This window comes from Cetorhinus maximus, chromosome 8 (assembly GCF_964194155.1).
Source record: "Cetorhinus maximus chromosome 8, sCetMax3.hap1.1, whole genome shotgun sequence".
Taxonomy (NCBI): Eukaryota; Metazoa; Chordata; class Chondrichthyes; order Lamniformes; family Cetorhinidae; genus Cetorhinus; species Cetorhinus maximus.
This window is the reverse complement of record NC_135886.1, coordinates 61,822,102-61,835,083: the sequence shown is the minus strand read 5'-3', so window position 1 is coordinate 61,835,083 and position 12,982 is coordinate 61,822,102.

Sequence of the window (12,982 nt, the reverse complement as noted above, 5' to 3'; positions counted from 1 at the left end):
GGACAGAGGAGGACAAAAGGGATAATGAGGATAAAGCAGAGGGAGGCCTGGGCAATTCCCAAAATGAACCCTCTCCCATCCAGTTAGCTAACACCGAAATATTAGGGAGATTAGACACCGTGCTCTCCTATTTAAACTCAGAACAGAGAGAAGACTGATGAGACTGCTAACAGTTTTTAAAGAGACCGTAGGGACAAACCAGGGTGCACAACCCTAGCCCTACACCATGTGGATGTAGGAGAGACCCCTCCCATAAAGTAAAATCCCTTGGCCCTGAGAAACGGACCCAGGTTTGGGAATAAATTCAGTACGTGTTGGAGCACAACCTGATTGAGCCCACTCAAAGCAGCTGGAGTTCCCTGGTTGTGTTTGTATCTAAGCCCAATTTCCCAACCAGGCTCTGCATTGACTACAGAAAAGTTAATATACTGATTCCTACCCAATTCTCTACCTGGAAGACTATATCAATAGAATAGGGAACATCACCTATATAACAAAGTTAGATCTGTTAAAAGGATACTGGCAGGTTCCCTTAACAAGCCAAGCTAAAGAGATCTTGGCTTTCATCCCCCCAGCTGTGCTTATTCCAATGCCAAGTTATACGTTCAGATTAAGAAATGCCTCAGCCACCTTCCAAAGGTTGATGAACATTAGACAAGCATTAGACAAATTTTAGACAAGCCAAAAGGATCTTCTGCTTAGCACACAAATGAGTAATGTAGCATATGAAAGTCAGCAGCAGTGTGATTCCAGCTGCATGGGCCATATGTCCCAAGGACTAGTGGATTGTATCAAATAGCACATCCCTTCAGCTGTTCACAATAGGCAGAGTACTGTCCATACTCAACCCACCTGTGCTTGCAAAGCTCAGAACATAATGTGTAACATTTGATGTGATTCCACGATTGGGCAGCACTTTCTGAACAATCCTGACTGTGCTAAGAATTACACCAACAACTAATTTAAGATTATCAGCCAGGCTCGTAATGTAGCTCACTTATACTTACTAGGAGTGAGATATATTCATATGCAGGGACCTGCCCTCTGCAGACAAAAGGGATTTCTCCAGTCAGTTCACCTTTTTTGAATAAACAAAAGCATGGTGGCACTAGATCCCTGTTGCATTCGTCATGGCAACTCCTAGGTCAATCAGGGCTTTTTTTTAATGCATTCATGGGCCATGGGCATCATTGGCTGGGTCAGTATTTATTGCCCATCCCCAATTGCCCTTGAGAAGGTAGTAGTGAGCCGCTTTCTTGAACTGCTGCAGACTGTGTGGTGTGGGTATCCCAAAGTGCTGTTAGGGAGGGAGTTCCAGGATTTTGACCCAGCGACAGTGAAGGATTTGTGATATGTTTCCAAGTCAGTATGGTGAGTGGCTTGGCGGGGAACTTGCAGGTGGTGCTAACTTATCAACCAATCAGCATCCCTCTTCTCGTACCGTTTAAATGATTGTTCTCTCTGAAATGTGGCATTGTTGTGACTATCCTGGTGAGCGCAAGACAAAAAGCTTGAAAAGCATGTCTCTTTTTTTCGGCAAGACTCAAACTCTGTACTATCAAATGTCTCAACGCAAGGATGCCAAATTTCAAATGATCACAGGAATTTATGCTACAGGAAAAAAGAGTGCTGATTGGTTGACAAGTTGATTCTAATTGGCCAAGGTGTTGCCATTGAGAAAGCAATGGGAAACTATAGGCTACACAAAGTCCTGGGTAATTAAAAATAAGTACAAGGCTTGAACGTATTCCTTTTGTTTGCATAGAAAGGGTCCTTGAGTATCAATGTATGCCACTTCTAGCAAACATTATGAGCTCAACAGATTATCTTAAATTGGCTGTTAGTGTAACTATGAGCACATTCAGGATTGTTCAGCAAGTGCTGCCTAATCATGGAATAACATCTAACAGCAAACGTTTTGTTTTGGGTTTTGCAAGTGCTGGCTGATTGAGTACGGTCTGTACTTTGTCTATTATGAACAACCGAAGAAACATGCTAAAGGCAAAATACTACCGATGCTGGAAATCTGAAACAAAAACAAAAAATGCTGGAAAAACTCAGCAAGCCTGACAGCATCTGTGGAGAGAAAGACAGAGTTAACGTTTCAAGTCCGTATGACTCTTCTTCAGAGCTAAAGCGAAGTAAAATTGTGGTGAAATATATACTGTTTAATGGGGTGAGACAGGTGAAGCTGGATAGAAGGCCAGCGATAGGTGGAGGCAAAGGAGAGATTGCAAAAGATGTCATAAACAAAAGGTTTAAGGGGTGTTGATGGTGGTGATACTGGCTAAAGGAGGTGCTGATGGTGACATGAAGAGTAGAAAGCAGAGTGAGCAAGTGACAGATGGCCTTAGTGGGGGTGTGGTGGAGGGAGGGAACGGTGATGGAAAAAAAGATCGAAAATAGGCTAAAAGGTGGGAATAAAACAATGAATAAAAATGGAAATAAGTTTAAAAAATAATAATGATAATAAAAATAAGTTGGAAAAAAATACATATATATATATATATATATAAATTAAAAAATGAAAATGAACATTGAAAAAAGGGGATCAAAAAGGAGTGGAGATGGAGGAGAGAGTTCATAGTCTGAAGTTGTTGAACTCAATGTTAAGTCCGGAAGGCTGTAAAGTGCCTAGTCTGAAGATGAGATGATGTTCCTCCAGTTTGCGTTGAGCTTCACTGGAACAATGCAGCAGGCCAAGGACGGACATGTGGGCATGAGAGCAGAACGGTGTGTTGAAATTATAAGAGACAGGAAGTTCTGGGTCATGATTGCGGACAGACCAAAGGTGTTCCGCAAAGCGGTCACCCAGTCTGCGTTTGGTCTCTCCAATGTAGAGGAGACCGCATTGAGAGCAGCGAATGCAGTAGACTAAATTGAGGGAAGTGCAAGTGAAGTGCTGCTTCACTTGAAAGGAGTGTTTGGGCCCTTGGACGGTGAGGAGAGAGGAAGTGAAGGGGCAGGTGTTGCATCTTCTGCGATTGCATGGGAAGGTGCCATGGGAGGGGGTTGAGGTGTTATGGGTGATGGAGGAGTGGACTAGGGTGTGCTGGAGCAAATGGTCCCTACGGAATGCTGATGTGGGGGGATGAATGTAAGATGTGTTTGGTGGTGGCATCATGCTGGTGTTGGTGGAAATGGTGGAGGATGATCCTTTGAATGCGGAGGCTGGTGGGGCAAAAAGTGAGGACCAGGGGTCCCTATCATGGCTCTGGGAGGGAGGAGAAGGCGTGAGGGCAGAGGCGTGGGAGATGGGCTGGACATGGTTGAGGGCCCTGTCAACCACCATGGGTGGGAAACCTCGGTTAAGGAAGAAGGAAGACATGTCAGAGGAACTGTTTTGGGAAGTGGCATCATCAGAACAGGTGCAACAGGGGCAAAGGGACTGAGAGGATGGGGCGCAGTCCTTACAGGAAGCAGAGTGTGAGGAGCTGTAGTTGAGGTAGCTGTGGGAGTTGGTGGGATTGTAATGAATATTGGTGGACAGCCTATCACCAGAAAATGAGACAGAGAGGTCAAGGAAGGGAAGGGAATTGTCGGAGATGGACCATGTGAAAGTGATGGAGGGGTGGAAATTGGAAGCAAAATTGATATATTTTTCAAGGTCCAAGCGAGAGCATGAAGCAGCATCGAAATAGCCATCGGTGTGCCAGGAAAAGAGTTTTGGGAGGGGGCCTGGGTAGTACTGGAGTTATTAGTACTAACCATACAATCGCAGAAGATGCAGCACCTGTCCCTTTATTTCCCCCCTCCTCACCATCCAAGGGCCCAAACACTCCTTTCAAGTGAAGCAGCATTTCACTTGCACTTCCCTCAATTTAGTCTACTGCATTTGCTGCGGTTTCCTCTACATTGGAGAGACCAAACGCAGACTGGGTGACCACTTTGCGGAACACCTTTGGTCTGTCCGCAAGCATGGCCTAGACCTTCCTGCCCCTTGCCATTTCAGCACACCATCCTGCTCTCATGCCCACATGTCCATCCTTGGCCTGCTGCAATGTTCCAGTGAAGCTCAATGCAAACTGGAGGAACAGCGCCTCATCTTCCGAAGAAACATGCTGTTTGATTCAATCAGCCAATTGTTGGGATGTACGGCTTTCTCCATGACAATGCCTCAGCCTATCAGAGTCAACTTGTCTACCAAGCAACACTTTTTTCTCCTGTAGTATAAGTTGTGAACATTTGAAATTTGGAATTCTTGTGTTTGTCCTGATGAGTGCAAAGTGAAAATTTTTGGCAACATGACTCTCTTTTCAGCAATATTCAAGTTCTGCACTAGCAAATAACATATTTATTTATGTCACATTATGTTTTGTATTGCTATTATCAAATGACAATACAATCACTCATATTGGATTAAAACTGCTGGAAAAACGCAGCATCCATGGAGAGGGAAACAGAGTTAACTTTTTGAGTCCAATATGACTTATCTTCAGAGCTGAATAGGATTCACATTAAAACATACCGATTCTGGCACATGGGAAATTTAAAAAGAATAGCAAAGGATGAAAAAGCAGATAGTAAGAGCTATAAAATAGAGTATGAAAATAAGTTTACAAGGGATATTAAAATCAACACAAACATTTTACAATTACATCAGGAAGAGAGTATTCAGGAGCAATGAGTGTCTCTTGACAGTTGCTAACAGTGATATTGCCAATGAAAATTAGGACATATTGAATAATTATGACTCCTCCACCATCATCTCTGGTTATGCCCTGTTCCACCAGCAGGACAAACCCACCATAATGGTGAGGGGATGGCCCTGGGATCCTGAAAATGATGCTGGATTTTATGGGGTGCCTTGCTCCCACCCATCTGCTAAAAAAGTTGATGGCGAGCCAGGCACATTCTTAACAGCAGCCCAACAGCTTCTTAATGCTGGGAGGAAGTCCCACTTTGGAGAGCTGCCTGCCAATGGGATGACTAGAAGCTCCTTATATTCCCAGCAGGGCCAGGCTGGAGTGGTGGTCTCAGCTGGGGCTACAGATAGTGCCTAATGGAGATGGTCACTGGAGCTGGACACCAAGGAAAGTGGGTGGGCGGGTGGGTAGGTTAGGATTTCACTGGGGATCAGGCTGTCAGGCCCCGATGAGGGGTTGAAGGGTTTTGGGCATTGGGAGGTCATGGAAGGGTAAAGGGGAAAGGATGACTTGGGGAGGGGATGGCGAGGTGAGCTCTGATGGCCCCAAGTGACCCACAAAGGAGATATTCCTGCCCCACCTCCACTTACCTAACACCAGTCTGTGCAACTCAAACTGCTGGGCTCCCTGTCTGGTGTGGGACTCTCCCTGCTGTGGGTAAGATACCAGTTGGAGTGGGTGAGGTCCTTAAATACCCAATATTTGTCCAGTGAATGACCTAATTGGGCATAAGGGCCAGTGGACTGTCCAAAGCATCCCCCACCCGTATACAATTTGACACAGGTTGGATGTGGGTGAGTAGGTGGCAGGCAGGCCATTCACTGGATTTGATGAGCATTCCCACCTTCAAACCTGTTACAGGGGGCCTTAAAATTCAGCCCAATGACTCTGAAACCAAATGAAATTTCACGTCACCAGCTGAAATGTAGACAAGAGAACCTCAGGCTGATTACCACTCCCCCTCAGTTGATGAATCGGTACTCCTCCATATTGAACAGCACTTGGAAGAGGTACTGAGGGTAGCAAAGGCAAAGAATGTACTCTGGGTGGGGGAGTTCAATGTCCATCATCAAGTGACTCAGCAGCACCACTGCTGACCAAACTGATTGAGTTCAGAAGGACATAGTTGCCTGACTGTGGCAGGCGGTGAGAGGACCAACAATAGGCCAAAACCTATTTGACCTTGTCCACACCAATCTACCTGATGCAGGTGCACAAGTCCATGACAATATTGGTAGAAGTGTTCACTGAGAGTCCTTGTGGAGTTAAAGTCCCAGCTTCACACTGAGGATACCGTCCATCGTGTTATTTGGCAAACTAGTAGACAAAATTGATAGATTAAAAGAAGATCTATCAGCTCAAAATTGGGCATCCATGAGGCCCTGTGGGCCATCATCAGCAGAATTGTATTTGAACACAATGGCCTCATAACCTCATGGACAAGCAGATCCCTCAGATGTCAACCTGGTGAAGCTACAACACAAGACTACATGCATGCTAAACAGTAGAGTGGCATGATAGAGACAGAGCTACGTAATTCAATAATAGGAGGATCAGATCAAAGCTTTCTTTTCTGCCGCATCCAGTCGTGAATGGTAGTGGATATTTAAAAGACCAACTGGAGGAGGAGGAGGTTCCACAAATATCCCCACCCTCACTGATGGGGGAGCCCAGAACATCATTACAAAAGACAAGGTTGAGCATTTGCAACCATCTTCAGCCAGAAGTGTGAATGAATCTCCTCCTCCTCTATAAGTTTCCACCATAAAATAAATCAGTCTTCAGTCAAATTGATTCACCCCACATGATTTCAAGAAGCAGCTGAAGGCACTGGATACAGGAAAGACTATTGGCCCTGACAACATCCCAGCTGTAGAACTGAAGACTTGTGCTCCAGAACTAGCTGTAATCCAAGCCAAGCTGTTCCAACACAGCTACAACACCGACATTTACCTGCAATGTGGATAATTGCTCAGCTATGTTCTGTCCATAAAAAGCAGGACAAATCCAATCTGGCTAATTACCGCCCCATCAGTCTAGTGATGGAAGAGGTTATAAGTGCTAACTAGCAACACTTGTTCAGCAAAAAATTGCACACCAATCCTCAGTTTTGGTTTAACCTGGGTTATTTGGTTGCAGACTTTATTACAGCCTTGATCCAAACATGGACAAAAGAGTTGAATTCCAGGGGTGAAATGAGAGTGACTGTCCTTGATATGAAGGCAGCATTTGACTGAGTTTGAAAACATGGAGTACAATTAAACTGAAATCAATGGCAATCAGGGGCAAAACTCTCCACCATTTGGAGTCATACTTAGGACAACAGAAGATGGTTATGATCTTGGAGGCCAATCACTTCAGCCCCTAGATACTGCTGCAGGAGTTCCTCAGGATGGTGTCCTAGGCTGAACCATCTTCAGCTGCTTTGTCAACGACCTTCCCTCCATCATAAGGTCAGAAGTGGGGATGTTCACTGATGCTTTCACAGAGCCGGGTATTAGATATGCAAGTTTTTGTTGTCATTGTTGCCTCAAACAGCCTAAGTTTTCTTCCAGGAATATTGGAAAAGAAGCAGGCCACTCTGCTACTTGAGGGTCTTTCACCTTTCAATGACATCATGTTGATCTGTGACCTAACCCCACCTTGGATCCTTGCTCCAGATATCCCTTAATATATTTGGTTAACAAAAATCTATCAATCCCGGTTTTAAATTTAACAGCTGATTAAGCATCAATTGCTGTTTTCAGGGGAGAGTTTCAAACTTTCATCACCCTGTGTTTTTCCTTTGTGTTTCCTAATTTAACTCCTGAAAGATTCCCTCTAAGTATTTAACTATGATCCCTAGTCCGAGGCTCCTCTACCAGGGGAAATCTATCTACCCTATCTGTTCCCTTTAATACCTAAAAAATTAAATTAAATCACTGCTAATATTCCAGGTAGATGTCGGATTGGGTGAGGCAGATGTTGGACTGGGTGAGGAGGTGTCGGACTGGGTGAGGAGGGTGTCGGACTGGGTGAGGAGGGTGTTGGACTGGGTGAGTTTGATGTTGGACTGGGTGAGTTTGATGTCAGACTGGGTGAGGAGGATGTCGGACTGGGTGAGGAGGGTGTCGGACTGGGTGAGGAGGGAGTCGGACTGGGTGAGGAGGGTGTCGGACTGGGTGAGTTTGATGTCGGACTGGGTGAGGGGGGTGTCGGACTGGGTGAGGGGGGTGTCGGACTGGGTGAGGAGGGTGTCGGACTGGGTGAGGAGGGTGTCGGACTGGGTGAGTTTGATGTCGGACTGGGTGAGTTTGATGTCGGACTGGGTGAGTTTGATGTCGGACTGGGTGAGTTTGATGTCGGACTGGGTGAGGAGGGTGTCGGACTGGGTGAGGAGGGTGTCGGACTGGGTGAGGAGGGTGTCGGACTGGGTGAGGAGGGTGTCGGACTGGGTGAGGAGGGTGTCGGACTGGGTGAGGGGGATGTCGGACTGGGTGAGGAGGGTGTCGGACTGGGTGAGGAGGGTGTCGGATTGGGTGAGGAGGGTGTCGGACTGGGTGAGTTTGATGTCGGACTGGGCGAGGAGGGTGTCGGACTGGGCGAGGAGGGTGTCGGACTGGGCGAGGAGGGTGTCGGACTGGGCGAGGAGGGTGTCGGACTGGGTGAGTTTGATGTCGGACTGGGTGAGTTTGATGTCGGACTGGGTGAGGAGGGTGTCGGACTGGGTGAGGAGGGTGTCGGACTGGGTGAGGAGGGTGTCGGACTGGGTGAGGAGGGTGTCGGGCTGGGTGAAGAGGATGTCGGACTGGGTGAGGAAGGTGTCGGACTGGGTGAGGAGGGTGTCGGGCTGGGTGAGGAGGATGTCGGACTGGGTGAGGAGGGTGTCGGACTGGGTGAGGAGGGTGTCGGACTGGGTGAGGAGGATGTAGGACTGGGTGAGGAGGGTGTCGGACTGGGTGAGGAGGGTGTCGGACTGGGTGAGGAGGGTGTTGGACTGGGTAGATTAGAGGGTCCAAAGTAAAAGCTTAATGTTGCTAACTGGCTATTTCCTATGTTTACTTTCTTTTCATGACTGTCTGACTCATCCCGAAATGATGGAACTGATTTGAAATGTGAGAGAATGCAGAGATATATTTGATTTAATCTCGATCAGTTGGTGCAGATGAGATTCCATTAGAGTCTGATGGTTTAAAGAAGGTGTATGTTGGATCCTGGTCACCAGTTTGTTAGGACTTATAGATCCGGGTTGCACACATGAACCATAGACAGAGTAGGTCAGTAAACACTTCTTAGGTGGAACACGTTCTGTTTATTTCAAAGGTATTCAGCAGCTACACTTGTGTGCTTTCAACTCAAATCCTGACTCCACACTATAGACTCTAACTATAGACTACTGACTACTGAGGTAGCCCACGCTACTTTTCAATTGGATACTAAGATCATGTGATCTTCCATAATAATATTCTTCTTAAAGGTATATTAGGCATCAGATTACCACATCCCTCCCCCTTCACTCAGAAATACATTTTACAGTTACAATTACAATTTTCTCAAAATATCAAATTATTTACACATTTTACAAATTCAGTCTAACTGGGGGTTTTCTTATGCATGTAGAATGTCTCAGCTCTACAGCTTCAGATGCTTTGTCAGGAGCCTCCTTTTCTGGTGTTGTCTGAACTTCAGGTTCTTCAGTGGGCACCTGCAAATCTGTTTCCTCAACTCTTGCAGGTACAGCCGACCCTTCAGACACATCTGTACTCGGCTGGGTTCTCTCAACAGGAAACGTTGACTTGGTCGTGAACACTGGCGGAATCATTTCTTGATTTGTTTCTCTCCTCCTTATATGATCTGCATGTCTCCAAATGACTCAGTCTTTCACCTTCACATGATAAGAAAGAGGTCCAGCCACTGCACTTATTTCAGTCGATAACCACTTTTGTCCTTCTCCAAAATTCTTCACATATACTGTCTCTCCCACGGTAAATTTCTTCTCATGACTATGCCAGTCATGTCTAGTTTTCTGACTTCCCTGACTCCTTTCCACCTTCTCCCCCTAAATTTCTCATTATTAAGCTCAATCTTGTCCTGAGACGACTTTCATCGATAACTCCGCAGATGTGACACCTGTTGTTGTGTGAGAGGTGGTCCTATAATGGAAAAGAAAGCTTGCTAACTTGATTGCTATGGAACCTTCAGTTAATTTCTTCATGCCAGACTTGAATGTTTGAATTGCCCTTTCATGCTCCCCACAATAAGATGCCATCCTGGCTGGTTATTTCATGTCTTCTGTTAAAATATGGTTTCATTTCATTTCATTTCAGAAGTTACCTGCTCTTATGACCAACCATGAAGAACTTGTTCTTGTACTTTGGATAAGACTGGGTTCCAACTTGTCCAATCTCTGATCTATCTAGCACATACCAGTGATGAATCTAAGAATTTCAACAATAAAATGAATTCTTGAGAGATTGGGACATCGTCATCTTTTTCTTGTGAGGGCAAATGACTCAGTGCAGCAGCGTTTGCAATTTGACTTCCAGGCATGTGGATGAAAGTATACTCATGTATGTTGCCAGGATCAACACCCACCTTTGTATTCTTGCTGAGGCTGTGGGTGGTATGGCCTTATCCTCATTGAACAATCCTAGCAATGGCTTGTGGTCTGAAACTATAGTAAAATGGCAGTCATGTACATACTGGTGAAATTTCTTGATAAACATGATTGACAGGTCTTCTTTTTCTATCTGTGAGTATCCCTTTTCCGCTGTGGTGAGTGTTCTTGATACATATCCAGTAGGCCATTCTGAGGCATCGCCCATTCAGTAGGAGAGCACTGCTCCCACTCCATAGGGAGATATGTCACATGTCAACACCAATTCTTTCCTCGGTGACCCAAATAGATCACCTCCATAGGGAGATATGTCACATGTCAACACCAATTCTTTCCTCGGTGACCCAAATAGATTACCTCCCTCGCTTGCAACATGCAATTTTCTTTTTTTAAATGCACTTCAACCTGCAAGAAACATTTTAAAACTTCTTCTGAGTTTTCCAAATGTTCCTTTTCAGTGAATCCTGTCACCAGAACATCATCTAAATAAAGTACAACGTAGGGTAGTCCCTGCAGTAAACTTTCCATTGTTCCCTGGAATATGGCGCAAGCTGTGGAGACGCCGAAAGGCAAACAGGTATATTGTGTGTATTAATTGTGACAAATTTCCAGCAGGCTTTCTCTAACTCTAATTGTTGATAAGCATGACTCATATCAAGCTTCATGTAGGTAGCTCCAACTGCCAGCTTAGCATAAAAGCCTTCCATTTTTGGTATAGTCCAGCTTAGCCACTTTATTAACAGTCAATTTGTAATCTCCACAAATTCGAACGCTTTGGTCGGGTTTAAGTACGGGGACAATTGGTGCTGCCCGTTCTGAGAACTGCACAGGTTGTATAACTCCCAGTTTCTCTAATCTGTCCAACTTGGTATCAACCTTTTCCCACAATGCATAAGGTACTGGTCTTGCCTTCATGAATCGGGGGCTCGCCATTGGATCCACATAAACTTTTGTTTGCAGCCCCTGGATCTTCCCAAGTTCATCCTTGAAGACTGAGGCGTATTTTTGTAGTTGCTCTGGTAACCCACTTACTCTCAGCTGGACAATTTCAGCCCATTTTAACTTTAGCCAGTTTCAACCAAGGAGGTTTGGCCCCTCGCCTGCTACCACCATCAAGGGTATTTTTACCGATTGACTTCCATAATGGACATTAACTCTGCTTATGCCTTTGACTTGGATGTCTTCACCCATGTTAGTTTTTAATTTGGCATCTGTTTCTTCCAAATTTAATTTATGTTCCCCATAATTCAGATATTTGAAGATGTGTTCACCAATCACTGTAGTGGAAGCTCCTGTGTCCACTTCCATTCTAATAGGTCTATCATTTACCCTCACTGTTACAAACATTGGTTCTGTTTTCCCAACCTTTAAGTTATACAATGAATATATATCTGAATCTGTTACTTCAGGCTGTCCTACATTGTAGATCTCACAGGGTTTTTTCTTTGGTTTGAAAGTCCCTCTGATTCCTTCCTCACACCGTTTTGATGACAATAAAAACATTTGATTTTTTAAAGTGCCAATCAGTATAAGGTTGTCTGTTTCCACTTCTCTTGCCATTTTTCCATGTTTTCACTGCTAAGTTGCTTCATTTTATTTATCTGCTAGCGGTAGCTGTTTCCCACTTCTTGACAGAGCCTTGCATTTTTGTGTCCTTTTTGGCTGGGGCTTCCTACCCAACACGGAGGATGATGCCATTTTGCGCTCCCTGTATGGCTTTCAAACCCTTTGCTGTGCTTTCCATGGCCAGTGCTATCTCTAGCGCTTTCTTAAAATCCAAATTTGTTTCAGACAGTAATCTCTTCTGAATCATGTCCTCATTCACACTACACACTAAATGATCTCTGAGCTTATCATTTAAAGATGTACCAAACTCGCAATGTTCTGTCAACTGTTTCAAACTTGCCACATGACAAGCAACTGTCTCCCCCGCGGTTCTATTTCTTGAGTTAAATTTGAACCATTGCATCATTACCGAGGGCTTTGGCTGGTAATGACCTTTTACGAGATCAATCAGTTCCTCAAAACTTTTCGGATCAGGGGCACCGGGTGCCATCAGACTGCGAATAAATCCATAGGTTTTACTCCCATACGTGGATAAGAGGATCGCTCGCCATTTCTCTTCCCCCACATTGTCATTCATTTGGAAAAAGAATGCGAGGTGTTCGATATAATGAGGCCAGTCGTCCGTGGCTGGATTGAAAGGGTCAATACTTCCGAATTGCGGCATTCTGTGAAGGGATTGCTTCGATGAATAGGACAGAAACTCTACTTACAATTACCGTGCGAGGTACAGCCCGATTTCGTTTCTCTTGATTTCTTTCATTAACTTGTTTTATTCTCTAAGCCAGTCTATTGTATCTTTGTGTTTTCCACACTTTTACTTGCTTTTCCTCATCACCAGTTTGTTGGATCCTGGTCACCAATTTGTTGGGACTTATGGATCCAGGTTGCACACTTGTTTTGGGATGGCTGAGTTGGTACAATAGACAGAGTAGGTCGGTAAACATTTCTTAGGTGGAACACATTCTGTTTATTTACAAAGGTATTCAGCAGCTACACTTGTGTGCTTTCAACTCATACCCTATCTCTATACTACAGAATCTAACTATAGACTACTGACTACTGAGGTGGCCCACACTACTCTTCTATTGGATACTAAGGCCATGTGATCTTCCATTACAACATTCTTCTTAAAGGCATATTACATATCAGATTTTGCATCAAATTGATCCCAGTT